The sequence below is a fragment of the Lissotriton helveticus genome, chromosome 8 (genome assembly GCF_964261635.1).
Source record: "Lissotriton helveticus chromosome 8, aLisHel1.1, whole genome shotgun sequence".
Taxonomy (NCBI): Eukaryota; Metazoa; Chordata; class Amphibia; order Caudata; family Salamandridae; genus Lissotriton; species Lissotriton helveticus.
In genome coordinates this window covers 20,693,202-20,708,479 of record NC_136069.1, presented here as the reverse complement: position 1 = coordinate 20,708,479, position 15,278 = coordinate 20,693,202, and the positions used below count along the sequence as shown (strand labels likewise).

General features: G+C 44.3%; 1 protein-coding gene across 2 annotated transcripts in view; it reads right to left on the bottom strand.

The window, feature by feature from the left end:
- Positions 1-15,278, bottom strand: part of AGPAT3 (1-acylglycerol-3-phosphate O-acyltransferase 3) — a 245,970-nt gene that overhangs the window by 107,157 nt on the left and 123,535 nt on the right. The window contains exon 3 of one of the 2 annotated variants that reach the window (XM_078656406.1): positions 11,573-11,667. The exons of the other annotated variant lie outside the window; for it this stretch is intronic. The gene's annotated coding sequence lies outside the window, so the exon portion shown is untranslated. The remainder of the gene's footprint in view (positions 1-11,572; positions 11,668-15,278) is intronic. 2 annotated transcript variants of the gene reach the window in all.

Sequence of the window (15,278 nt, the reverse complement as noted above, 5' to 3'; positions counted from 1 at the left end):
GCACTCCTCTGCATGGCTGCTTTACCTTTCATGGAAGAGTACCAGCACTCCCCAGCATGGCTGCTATACCTTTCATGGAAGAGTACCAGCACTCCTCAGCATGGCTGCATACCTTTCATAGAAGAGTACCAGCACTCCTCAGCATGGCTGCTATACCTTTAATGTAAGAGTAAGGTTTGTAAATTAGGGTGAGGACTAACATAAGAACATGACTTATAACAAATCCTAGCACACAAACTTCTGATTACAGTTTCTCATCCCCCACACTACACACTATTCCAGAATTAATGACTTAATTCAAGAAAATAATAGAGAAGGGTGTTTATGATATAGTAGCGCTTGCTTTAAAAAAAAAAAAAAAGTTTAGGTCTCCACATTGTAGTGTATTTTATATTATAGAGCGCGGGAACTGTATGGTCCCTAACGGACTCCATGGTCTAGTGACGTAAGTGATTGGGTGTGGTTAATAAAATTCAAGACAGCACATGCCAGTTACTGTTTAGACTCAGAAATAAAGACGTGTAATACCGAGCTCCATGTGTGGGGTAATTCATTCAGTTGCTACTGGGCTGGGTGGACGCTTCAGGCTTACAGATAATGTAGATTTAAAAAGGAGTTTATTATAAACCGAATGACTTGTAATGTAATGTAATGCAATGTAATGTAATGTAAAAAGATATTTATATAGCGCAACGTACACCGGTTGGTTTCTTGGCGCTTCTGGGATAGGGCTCAGTGGACTGAAGGCTCAGGAGTGGAAGGCTTGCTGGAAAAGCCACGTTTTAAGCAGCTTTCCGAAATGGAGGTGCGAAGCAGTAGAACGGATTGAAAGAGGGAGGGAATTCCATTTTTGAGGGGAGAGCGTGGAGAAACGGGTGCCACCGTATTTTAGGCGCTTGAATCTCGGGGTGATAAGTAAGTGTTGTCCAGCGGACCGAAGGGTATGAGAGGGAGTGTATTTTTTGATCCGATTTGAGATAAACCTAGGGCCTTTGTCTGATAGGGCTCTATGTGTAATGCAGCAGAGCTTGAAAGTGCATCGCTGTTCCACGGGAAGCCAATGCAATTTTTTTAGCAGAGGTTTTGTGTGATGGCGGGCCGGGAGTTGGAAGATCAGTCTGGCCGCCTGATTTTGTATCAGATGCAACCTGTGTATCTGGTAAGCTGGGATGCCAGCATACAGTGCGTTGGCATAATCCAGCCGAGAGACAATGAGTGCAAGGACGACCAGAGTGAGGGCTTCTATGGACAGAAATCTTTTTATTTTCCTTATTTTCCGTAACATAAGAAAACATGCTGATACCACGGAACTAATCTGTGGAGTCATTGAAAGATCACTGCTGATTTTTACGCCAAGGCTTTTTGCGGAAGGCACTGAAGTGGGCGGGGGGGCCAGAGCAGGAGGCCAAAAGCTGGTATTCCAGGGGTTAGAGGGCGTGAGTGTCAAGACCAACTCTGTCTTGTCAGGGTTAAGCTTCAATTGGACTGGTTTACACGCTTTAAAAAATAGCTTTACCAGACAATCTAATTTGCATGCTAACACTTCTCACCAACCCATAATCTCTGTCTTGGAAGGTGAGAAAAAAATCTAGGAATTCAGCCAAGCACAAGCAGCTCAGAAAACCACTAACGCAAGAAATCAATCAATCAGTGCTCGGTCCATGCTCCAGGGAAGAAACAAACACACTGTAGCAGACTGCCCCGCCAATGAAAAGAAAGAAAATACCAGTGACAATGAAGTCAACCAATAGGAAGTATTGGGTGGGACAAAAACGGGTTAAAGGCATTTTTGTTTTTTAAAGGAAGCAAAGCGACAGCACATACACTGTCTTATGCAAGACCTAAATATCGTTATGTGCCGTTTCTTCTGGAAAATTTGGCTAAACGTTAATGCACAAAAACAGCACATCCAAGCGCAAACAGCTTCTTCTACCATCAAAGCATCTACACACTTTACAGCAGAGATTGAAGAAGCCGGAGTTTCAAACCGTTCATTAAGTGCAGATTTGAAAATTTAAGACTTATTAATTAGACGGAAGCGCTAACAAATACAGAAACGGGATGTTGAACGCAGGTGGAGATACAGCTCAGTTATTCTGAGCCATTTAATGCGATCATAAACGACTCACATAAGGATGTTCTCTCCCTTTCAAAAGGAGCAAATTTCAAATCTGACAGAAAACAATAGAATGAAATCTTATTTTGCTTTTTTCTAAGTGTGCCCAACAGGAAACTCATTAAATGCCACAGCTTCTGAGCACACGCAGGACGAATTTGGGGGGGGGGGGGGGGGGGGGGGGCTTGGTAAGGGTGACCAGTATTGAGAGGGGGTCCACTCACATCTATTATCTTCGAGTCGCCAACAGGGATATTATTGGGGAAGCATCGTATAGAAGTGAGAAGTTCCATCCACTTGCATGAAGACGAGAAGCAGTTGGCTGAGATACTACTGCACAGTGACCCGATGACGCTGGCAGGAGTGGTATCTATGTACTTGGAAAAGAAACTATGGAACAGGAAGGACCAGCTAAGGAGAACACAACAGATGGAGAGTTTGAGGATGCAGTTCTACTGCCATTTCACCATTGATTGAAAATTAGATGAGGAACACAAGATACATGGTTACTACTCAACTCAGGTTAGAAGGCTGCCAACAAAACCCAATATTGATCCTAGGAATTTTTCCTTGTGCAAAATTATCCGGCCAATGAAATATGACACTAACATCCTGGCAATGTGGCTTTTAATAGATTAGCATTAGGGATATGACTACATGCTGAGTGCTACGTTTCTGTGCTTGGCAGAGACAACTGACATCTACACTTAGCCACGACACATGGTCGCAAGAGTAAAAATTAAAAACCCACCATTTTTCTTTATGTCGAAAAGGGTTTCAAGCCACTCAGATGTAGTCATTATACAAAGCAGTTGAAAGAACGGATCGGAGTCCATAGATCAGGGCCTGCAGTGGCACTCCCCGACCCAACCCAATCCCAACTTAATCCTAAAGTTGCAAGTGTGAGTTGGAAGGTCAAATTTACATACGGAGGTACTATGGCGCTTCATTGCATGGTCTCCGGCGACTGCGGCGAACGCCTCCAGAAACAGTGGCTCTCGATGGTCCATTCCACTTGCCAACAAACAGAGTCTGGATCAGCTCTATTGGTCCAGAAAGAACTCAGTCCTTTTGTTGAGGAGACCTAGGTAACCTTTATCAGAAGAAACTAACAGAAGGCTAGAAAATATTGTGCTCAGCTAGGAGTGGATATTTGACTGGCTGTCCTGGGTATGAGTCCACGAGCCTAAAGATGCACACTATTAGGCCATCCGCCTATGATGAAGTGGAACGCACTGTCGGGGTGGCCCAAATGGAATCACATTAAGGAGACATCCTTGAAGGCGAGTGGAATTTTTATTAATGCCATGGTAGATACTACAAACGGGTTACAATGAGACGAGTGGATAAATGCCATCCAGACTCTGGTGAATGGTTCTATGTGGATGCATGACAACCGAAACAGTCTAGAAACAAGAGTTTCCAGATCAAAACTCAAAGTAAGGAATTTTAATCATGAACACAACAAACTAGAGTAGTGTGACCCAGGAGCTAGGATCGAAAGATAGAAGTGGGTTTGATAGTTGGTGATGCAACAGCTACGGAGGGACTGAGTGCTGCCAAACAGAAAGACACTCCGCTTTAACAGCCACTAAATTATTTTTAAGACACTTCATCTGCCGCAGGATGACTAGACGGGTTGGGAAGGGAGACTAACTGTCCACTGAATACCTAGGCATACTTCAGTCTTTAACCTGTAAGGATATACATGGGTAAACTCCTTCGGTAGCCGGATGGTTGAGAAGCGCCTATTAAAGCGCCTCACCCTTTTCCTTCAGGCCAAGGATTAATCCTAATGTATCTGCTTGTCCAATATTGTCTGGCGCCAAGACAAGTTTTATAGATGACATGGTCAATCCTTATCCCCTCTCCTGGAACGGACTCACCGTACGCACAGGATTCTGCTCCAGATTAGTTCCTTTTATCATGTGGCACCGAAGAAGTGTCTCTGAATACCAAGAACATGCCAACATTAGACCTGAAACTTCCAAGCTATATGAAACAAGCATTTGCAATGCAATAGGTCTCGCATTATTAAAGTTTGAGCAAATGGCATTGCTAAATAATGCAACACCAATAGCTCAAACTTTAATAATACGATACCTATTGAATTGCAAATGCTTGTTGATTCTGTTTTCAGTAAAAGTCAACTGTCTAAATAAGCATGAATGTGAAATTAAGCAATATGCAAGTGTCCTTTAGCGGCATATTAATTTGCTTTGGGTATTTGAAGTAGCTTGAGGCTAGCTCCAAAGATAAGCTGGAGGCTTTAAGAAAAATGCTTGGGCTGGAGCCCCCAGCTTCAGGTAATGACTCCGTGTGTCCCCAGATTCCAAAATAATGATCCGGGAGGGAGGGGGTCCCTGGGTCCTAGTAAGGATTACGTGGGGTCTATAGAAGCCAGAAGGTTAAGAACCACTGTTCTAGATAAGCTAAACTAGGTTCTTCTTCACAGTGAGATATACACGGAGTCCGCTTGCAGCAGTGGAGAAGTGGGTGATAGCAATTGGCTCTCTCAAAGGAGGCCTGTGTTACTGACACTGCAATATGGAAACATATGGAAATCTTGTGAGCACCAGTCTGTGTTCTAATGTAAAAACTGGAGCACAAAGACAGCATTCAACAAGGCAAACGTCAGCAAATCGGTTTTATTATGTCAACTATGTTTTCTAAAAGGGAGTCATTTGATGGTGTGGGATGGACTTGGAGAAATATAAAGGGACATTACTAAAATAGAAAACATGTGTCCATGTCCAGAAGACCCTCATTTCCAACTCTTCCACCGGAACTTTAAAACAAACATAAAAGGAAGCACTGATCAAGCTCTGGATCATTGATGTAGGGAAAAAAACACAGCTAAGAGGGAGAAAACGGAGTACTTCAGCGGCGGGAAAAAAGTAACGGTAAAAAGGGTGCTATTTCACAGGTAATTTTGGCTTATCAACCACTCGGTATTTGATTGACCACCAGAAAGAAAGCAGGCGCCAGTACTTCTTACATATTGGCAATACAACTGCTGGCATTTTCATCTGGGGTGCCTGGTGGTGGAGCGCTGGCTGGCTTACTAATAGTCACAAACAGGCAACATTTTTGAAGAGCATTTGGGGCTAAGGCATACATATTTTTCTAAACGTCACTTTCTGTGGTAAAAAGCAGTGAGATCTCTCTGGCAATCAGTGCACTTCCTGGGGAAATCTGTATGCTCAAGAGGGATACTTCATCTTCTAAATTCATCTTGCAAAAGGGGAAAATAGCAGTAGAGGGAAGCCGATTCCTTGAACACGTGATCTCATTAAGAATCTTGGAGACAGGGTAATATAAGAATCTAACCTGGGCAATAGTGGGCCTGAGAAAGAAGAGGGAGCACTTCTGTGACATCCTCAGAGCACACCATCAGATCATCTCTTAGCGAGGATTGCACAGCGCACACCACCAGATCACCGCTAAGCAAGGATTTCACACCGCACACCATCAGATCATCTCTTAGCGAGGATTTCCGAGCGCACGTCATCAGATCTCCTCTTAGCTAGGCCTGGGCGGTAAATTCCGTCCCGCTCGCGGAATTTGGGTAATTTCGCGTTCTGCGGAGAATACGAAATTGCCCAAAATTCTGCATTCCGCGACTTTGCGAAATTTTTTGCTTGTTCGCGTTCTCAAAATGCGGGTTTGTGAGATATTTCCCGCCGAGCACACAAACAGCGATTGTGAACAGTAAAAAAAGCATCGCAAACAGCCAATTCTGCGTGTTCGTGGAATTTCTGCGTGTTTGCGGAGATGTTTTACCGTTTCGCTGAGATTTACGTAACACGATTATGCAAATTCTGCCCACCCCTACTCTTAGCGAAGATTTTGCTGCGCACACCATCAGATCACCTCTTAGCATTTACAGCCGGATGTACTACGCCTGCTCTAGTTACTGAAATGCATTGTATTCTACTTTTGCGATTTCTGCATGTTTGACAGTATCTAGAAGAACTCTGTAACTTGAATACCATACACTGCAACCATTGTCAAGGGACTCTAAACGAAGTGAATAACAAGGATTTTGAAAATGCGGAGGCTCTGTGCACCCCTTGCTGTTCCAAGTGCCAGCTCCTGTATTTCTTTCTTGCTGTTAGCATCGCTCAGCACTGCAGGTTCATGCACCAGTTGCAGATGACTATGTGCTAACAAATAGGAATTCTGGCGAGCTGACTCAGTCTTTCATTATTCTGAGGCAACTAAATCAAGTGAGTAAGTAACATTTGAGTGCGGCAATACAGACATGATTTGAAGAGTGGCCCGTCTACTTGTGCCACAAGGGAAACCTGTAGCCCCCTACCTCAGCCCCATCGTGTACAGGGCTCCACCCAGTGAAGCGCTCTGTTGCTTTTTTATGACTGATATGTAATATGCGATTATACAAATAGTATACATTTGTTTGGAAACCCACAGTGCAATATACATAGGATTAAACAAATGTATTTGCCCTATCGACCAATACAAATACAAATGCACAAATTGTCCAGATACACCTTCCCTAGTCAGCCTCAATGACCCCAGACCACCTTCCAGACCCTTATGGGACCATCCACAAAATAATTTCACAATAGATCATTCTAGAATATCTATTCTTGGTGAGCGTTAGCAATGGAGTTCTGGGTAAAGAAAGCTTTTATTTTAGCTCTACATCAGATGGCTGCTTTAAAGGGCACATCGAACCTAAAAGAGCTAGAGAACCATAAAATGGTAAACTGGCTATACAATTATTGGTTACATAACATAACCTGTAGGAACAAAAGGCAGCATTATTTTAATTGTACCTTTTCACTTTTTGGTTGATTATTTCATACATTATTTCCCGTGCAGGGGACCACATGTCCAGTGGTAACATAGAACACCCCATTGTGGTCTGCATTGTAGCAGTGGCAAAAACTGATAACATTTCATAATAGCAATATTTTATTGCTTTTTGTATATCTAAAAAATAAAATAGAGAGACGAGCACTCTTGCAGACATGTCATCTACATTGAGGCAGAGAGCCCAATAGTATAGCACCTTTACATAGAACTAACATGCAGTGAGGATAGATGTCTAAGCATGTGCTCACGGTCACTTAATCAAACTGTTGGCTCCATGGTCCCATATCCTAATGTCGGTCACAATAATCTACACCACTCAACCATTCCGCAATATAACTGTTGTATCTAAGCCCAGATGTCATGCAATATCATGTTTAGCTCCCTAGCAGTGCGTGTCTAGCCCGTGAATCCACCCAGACTTCTACAAAGCACACAGGAGGCCCATCTTGGGTGTAAATGCTGTCGGGCAGGTCAGGGCCCTTTACATGTTTGCTATAAATCCGAATTATTGAACAAGTACAGACCATGTGGAAGAACCCACCAACCTCCAAGTGACGCCTCTTGAATGTCACAAATATTAGCACCATTATGGAATGCTGCTGTTGGCTCAACCAATCAGAATGCTGGCACTTACCACTGCTGTTGGTTGCCATTCTAAGTTCACTTAGAGTGTGAAGCTGACGTGGGGAGCAGCTGTTAACGCCGTGAGCCGACGGGGATCGTAGAATGCATTCCAGCCAAACAAGTTCTCAAGACCAACCACCGGAAGGCCTACTGCTCGCGTTGGCCTGTCTGTGTCCACCACCTATGCTGCTCATTATTATCTGCCTCCTTCATGATAATACCAAACTCACTCAATAGAACCATGCAATCAGTTTCAGAGCCCTCGGGAGGCTTATAGGGGCTAGGAGAGGAAACCGAGTGACCTGAAAATGTCTAACAGAAAGACAGAAGGGGGACCGGAAAATATCTGGAGGCGCTGATAGAGGTAAACTTCTCAGAAGAGATGGGTCTTCCAGCCCTCGGGTCTCGGATATGCAGGAAGGGCATTAAACTGGGCAGCATTGTTGAAGGTGTTGATCAGAGGTGGGCTGGGGCGGCAGGTGCTGAACCCACTCCTTACTATCCCTGGTCTCAGAGGTCATGAAAGTTTTGACAGGACGAGACAACAAAAAGGCTTCAAAGAGACAGGTTTACTACCTGCAGTTCACACTTACTACCCCCCGACCCAGACTTCCGCTGCAACTAGGAGGCTGTTCATAGATCAGACTGTGAGAAGTAGTTGCCCCTATGACATCAGGGGGAGGCCAGTGGGTGCGTGATGGCACTTATTCTAACCCTGGATTAAAGTGACTATCACGCTCAGGTTACACTCCGAGTACATGGCATCTTAGGTCGGATCATACACAGGGAATATACCCATGTGAAAGCTCCTAGCGCCATGCATTTTTTTAGTTTCCCTGAATTGTCCTCACTCATTCTGAATCATTCATTAGGAAATATTTACATCCACCACGTTCACTAGTGGTCATTGCTAGAGACGAGAGATAACATGTCCTCCGTCGGTATATTCCATCTTCCCCGGGTGTGCTTATTGGCATATTCTAGCCGCATGAAAACCCAGCCAAGAATTATTCCAGTGAGAATGGGTAGTATTACCAGCAATGCTGTAATGCGGGCATAGTATTACCAACAATCTTGTAATGCAAGCACAGTTTTACCAGTAATGCTGAAATGCGACAGAGCTTAAAATGCTGGGAACAGTAACCAAACATTTTTACTTCTCGGTTTCCAAAATGCCTTTCCTTGTAAACATAAGACAAAAAAAGCTGCATGTGAGCAAAACGTGCTCCAATTCAAGCTATTCCCAGTACGCTTTGCATGTTAAAACGTTTCAAGACACGTGACGCCGTATTTTCAAAAGCTTTATAAATGATAATCTCTGTTCCTAAATCCCCGTTCTTTCATAAAGTCATGCACTAGATTCAGCCCGGAAAAAACCCATACTGCACAGGAAAGTGCTCACACAGAAATAACTGTCTCGTTGTGTACACAGGGCTCACAGAATCAGACCCTTGTTTCACTTCTTCACTCCAACTTTTTTAACACCATAATTTTAACAAATGTGATATAACCGGCTGCCACAAATCAAACCGAATTCCGCTTACCTGCACTCCCAGCAACGCAGAGTCCACTGACAAGTAAAACCAGTAAATGTTTCCCTTCTCAGATCTGATATTCCAACAAAGCCAAAACAAGCGGCACTGAATGCGATCGTGAAAGCGATCTCTATTGTAAAAAAAAAAAAAAAAAAAGCAGCGAGCCATATGTTTTCAATTATCGCGCCCGTGTCTGGGCACAAAAATTGAAGCCACATGGGCTTTGGTGCACGTAACAGACACCAATAGGCCATGGACGGAGCAATGCGCCCGCCTTTGGCCTATTGAGAGCTCTGTTTAAAAAAACACGCACTGAAAGCCCAATAACAGAAGCCAAAACTAAAAACACACGCACAAGCGTGTGCGATTCCTGGGTCCATTTCGGAATCTCGGACAAAAGGACTTTCGCCTGCGCGAGCAGTGCGCAGTGCTGCGCACTGAGGCGCAAGCCCTAAAAACTGATCCTACACATGATGCATAGTTGACTTTTTTTGTGTCCTTATAAAAAAGTTTACATTGGGTTCACCATGCATAAAATTACTGCCCACCCCGTATTAAAAAAACTCCAAAGTACATGCAGGGGATACCCAAAACAACTAAATTGTTCCAACACTTTAATAGGCTTCAACATGTGACCAATAAATTGCAGTGAAAAACCAAAGGTGATGATGGACGGAGCGTTGACAATACAAACACTCACCCCCAGTCAACTGATCTGGGTTTAATCCATCACCGTTCTTTAGCTCACTCCGCCACCCCAGTTTAGACATGGCCATATGCAAATCAGTCTGACCCTGTGCCTCATGGGAACAGTCCAGCCCGAACTGCCAAGCCATGCCTTCCCTGGACCGGAATCAAGCTTCCCAGGACCGGTTTCTGGCATTACAGCTGTCTTCAGCCGGGCTTGCTTGACTCCAGTGGCAAAGTGAGCAAGGGACTCACGTCTGAGCATACCCTGCCAACTTAGGGCGAACAAAGAAAAACCAAAGGTGATGATGGACGGAGCGTTGACAATACAAACACTCACCCCCAGTGACAGTTCGGGCTGGACTGTTCCCATAAGGCACAGGGTCAGACTAATTTGCATATAGCCATGTCTGAAATGGGGTGGCTGAGTGGGCTAAAGAATGGTGATGGATTAAACCCAGATCAGTTGACTGGGGGTGAGTGTTTGATTTGCTCAAACGCTCCGTCCATCATCCCCTTTTGTATCAATAAATTGCAGTGGCCGAAACAGGCCTAGGTTTCTGGGCTGGTAACAAACAGAACACAGACTGCACAAAAACGTTTTTTCTTAGAAGCCACCAGTTTGGACTCAAATCTGGTAATAACTCACTTCTTGGACCTAAAAGGATAAAAAAAAATAAGGTTATTTTCCTATGCAACCACTAATGGTCGCAACTGGGGTCTATATTCATGGGGACATTTCCAAGACATCTGAAAAGGTAAAGTCCTCCACATCTGTTACCCTGAATGAAGGACCCCACCTGGCAGTTAAATATTGATGACTTCAGATATTGGCAAGGTTGACAAGAAGACGATGTAGCCTTGAATTTGCATGAGGTAGTTTATGTCCAAGGAACCTGGAATTCGGATGCGCTCTTCAAATAAAGATGTAGATCTTTTTCAGATCATGCACACTGGGCAAATAATGGCCATTCTCTTTTTTTTAAATCCACTTTACTCACTGAAACTATTCAATTAGTTTTGGAAAGCGAAAGTTCGATGGTAGTTTAACTCTGTCTCTATATGCAGGACACCATTTTATTCAAGATTTATCTACAGCCATTTCGGAGTAAAGCTGAATGCTAAAAGGGACAACTACAGTATCAGATGAAGATTCCCTAAAACACCAATGATGAAGACTGGATTAAAAGGGATAATTAAGTATCCCCTCTATGATGGAGTAGAAGACATATACTCAAATGTATTCTCAGCTCAATTTACCCTCTTCTTCCCCACAAAGAAATCATTAGAAGGGATCAGACTCGAGTCAAATGTGTGAATGTTAATGAACACTCCCCTGATGACATCCAGGCGAGCTTTCTTTTCATCTGCCTTTTGATTTGGAGGAAATTGTCCACAGAGTATAATGAGGGAGAAATAACTGACAGAAAGAAAATCATACATGAGCAGGATGTTCGTCCACTGCACAACATCGCCCCAATAAGAAGGGTAGGAATGTGTGATCTGTTGTCACTTATGTGCCAAGCTATAATTATGTAATCTTAGCACAGCCCCATCCCCAAAACAAGCAGGGGAAAGCATTGTTCAGTCAAACATTGCAACCCCATTAGCAAAATCTGTCAATTACATTAGAAAAATCCCAATCAATTCTTAAAAAAAAAAAAAAACGTCAAATCGGTATCTTCTGAACCCTTTTGAGTACCAAAATTTCCCAAGCCCCAGGTTCCTCCTCATGACAGCTTCCAAGACCTGTTTATCAGCAACTTACCCAGCATCGAACAATTCCGCACTGCAACTTCAATTTACCAACAACCTGCTTCGCTCCCCTTTATTTGAATGGCTGATGGCCGATTCCACGCCTGCCTGAATCAAGAGGGAAGAAAAGTACCAAGAACCAATTTGTAGGATTCTGGAAATCTCGAAAGTAAAACCCTAAACCAGGCCTTCTCATGCTTGGCACCAAGACTCTGGAACAATCGGCCTGAAGGGCAGAGGACCAAATGACAATCTCCCCCTTTAAAAGGAATCTGAAATCTCACCTGTTCAGAACTTATCTATAAATGATTTCTCCTGGACTGTCTTTACTCCGTTCTCCCATGCTGACCATTTTCTCCCAGTTAACCTACCTCAATGAACTGGTATCTGATTTCCTGGTAGGCACTCCGCTGCCCAACTGGTTAGGTCCACACTTTATAAATATTTTATATGAATAATTATATATGATTCAGAGAATCTGAAGAACTGCAGGGCCATAGCTCAACAGCAGCTAGTCTGGTCAGTCCTCGTTACCCAGCACTAGGACAAAGCAGTCAGTCATTTGGGGCCGTTGCTGGGCCTGTGCCAGGGGCAGCAACTGATTGGTGGAGGTCGCAGAGATCCAAGATAGGGCGGGGTTTTACCTACTTAAAACACCAGAGCTGAATACAAGAGTGGTCACAGTGAGTTGCAGGAGGGAGAGGGCTGGTTATTTGTGCCTTCGATTCTCCAGTAGTGCACGGGTGAAGGTGCAGTTGAAGGACTTTACTTTACATAAAAGGTGGATGTCAGTTCAAAGTGTTATAATAGAGGTAGGAGAGGTGTCCTGGTCAAGGGAAAGGTGAAGAGTGAGGGGAGAGAAGTAAGGTGAAAGACTATGGGCTGCAGGAGGAACCAGAAAAAAGGGGTGGCTCAAAAAAGGTCAACCAGCAGGATGGTCAAGTGGCAAAACTGTGGGACCAAGCACGGAGATGTTGTTAATGGATCCTGTCAATTCCACACGTGTCCCGATCAAGTCACCAAATACTTGAGGACCCTTCCCTCAAACTATTCTAAAATACACAGAACCTAGAGGCTCTCTGACAAATCTCTCTCTTAAGTCAACAAGTAAGTGTATGGCAATTCCATTAAGGACTGGGAAGGCAAAGATTACATAGTACAATATCCTTTACTAAATAGAGTAGCCAAGTTTTTTCATATATTAACTTAATTTCCTATTAACACTTGCGAATGAAACTTCAAAATATATGATTTACGATCATAAATTATAATGCAGTAATCCAAGAATGGTTTTTCAGGCACGATATTGGCCTCATCTGCTGAGCAGCACATAATTATTTATTAGAACATTGGAATGTGGGGCGCTCCATTGCAGACAATGGAGTGCTCCCCGCTTCTACGGGGCGGTAAAGGCCCACAGAGCAAAATTCCAATGTTCTACAAAGGCTTCTCGAACTTTGAGGGGATTTATATCCCCTTGAGCTTCGAGAACCCTTTGTTTAATTTGTTAGAACATTCTGCCCTCTAGTGGCAGAATGTTCTAATAGCCTTACAGCCCTTCGTAGCGGGCTATACCGGCTATTAAAGTCCTGCTGTTTCGTTAAAGTCCCTCGCCTTCGGCTCGGGCCTTTAACGATTCAGCAGGCCTTTAATAGCCGGTATAGCCCGCTACAGCGGGCTATAAGGCTATAATAACGTCTGACATCTGTTCCAACTGATCGAATCCACAAATTCTAAATATATGAAAGAAGGAAACATCTAATAATGCACCAATCCGCTGCATGACATCCTAGAATATTTTTTGCTAAAAGTTTACCTTTCATCATCATAAAGTGCAAATTTTAAATGTACAAGAATAACAATTTAACTAAAAGAGCATTAGAGGGATGACAAGTCAAGCGAAAGACATATTACAAACAAATTACAAGGAGCCTGCTACCAAAGTTCTAAATCCTATGATGCCCCTGACTCGCTCGAGTCGGGAGACCCCTTAGGTTTTTTATAGAACCCTCACCCACTAACACTAGATAGTGGCTTGCTTCATCATAAGATTCCCATCTGAGACATCTAGTGCATCTGGGTGTGCTACAACACCAGCGTTACAGCGGAGCAGGTTTTTTTGGTTTCACAGAGATCAAAAAAGGTTACAATTACCTTCAGGTTTCCCACCACACGCGAAACTGAGGACCAAGAAGCTACGATTCGTGCATGACACCTTGAAGAATGTGTGACTATAGGGTTAACACCCTCAGAGTATCCATGCGGCAAAGAAATACCATACTATAAATACTTACAAAGAGTGATAAGGAAGATCGTAAGTTACAAACTATCTTACTTGTACTGCATAGGTCTTAGTGTGCATATGGACACCCATTTGGAGTGACGCATTACTAACCAGGACATTTTAGTCCTTAAAAAAATACTCTAACCCTGCGGGCACCTTTGGAGATGGCTGAATCCTAAGGTAATTTTAACCTTTTTTGATCCGTTTGAAACCCATAAAAATGTCCTTTGCTATAACTCAGTCGTCGTAGCCCACCCACATGCACAAGGTGTCACAGATCAGAACCCTATTGAATATAACAAAAAATTTAAAGAAGGGAGCCTGCTACCAAAGTTCTAAATCCTGTGCTGCCCCTCACTCACGTTGTCGCACACCCAAATGCACTAGGCATGTCGGGTCGGAACCCTATGAGGAAGCATCTCACCAACTAGTGTTAGTAGGTGAGGGTTCTTTTAAAAACCTAAAACGACGTCCTTCAAAGACCGCTTGAATAACAACGCACACGACAGCAAAGAGCTCTTCAGCATCGTATAGGAACTCTCCAACCCCAGTGCCAATGCCAACGACATCCCACCCTCACAAGAACTGTGCGACTCACTAGCCATCTTCTTCCACCGCAAAATCGCTGACATCCACGACAGCTTCAACACCACGACCGCCCCCACTACACCAGACTCCATCTCCCTTGTGAACACCACCAGCGCCAACCGCCTGACCTGCTGGTCCAATATCAACGACGACGAGACACACAAGGTCATGAATCCATCCACTCAGGATCTCAGTCCGACCCCTGCCCACATCACGTATTCAACAAAGCAGACGCAGCCATCGCACCCCAACTACGGAAGGTCATCAACATCTCCTTCGAAACAGCGACATTCCCGGAAAGCTGGAAGCACGCCGAAATCAACGCCCTCCTCAAGAAGCCCAAAGCAGACCCCAAGGACCTCAAGAACTTCCGGCCCATCTCCCTGCTCCAGTTCCCAGCAAAGGTCATCGAGAAAATAGTCAACATGCAACTAGCCCGCCACCTGGAAGACAACAACATCTTGGACCCGTCCCAGTCCGGATTCAGACGAAACCACAGCACCCAGACAGCCCTCATCGCCGCCACAGACGACATAAGGCGCCAACTAGACAACGGCGAAACCACAGCCCTCATCCTCCTGGACCTGTCAGCCGCCTTTGACATGGTCTACCACGCACTCTAAAGACATGCCTCCTAGAAGCTGGAATCCAAGAGAAGGCTCTTGACTGGACCACGTCCTTCCTCCCCGGCAGAACCCAGACCATCCGCCTCCCACCCTTCCAATCCGAAGCCACCATCATCTGCGGCGTCCCCCAGGGCTCATCCCTCAGCCCAACGCTGTTCAATGTCTACATGTCCCCCCTCGCACAAGTGGCCCGCCATCACAACCTCAACATCATCTCCTAC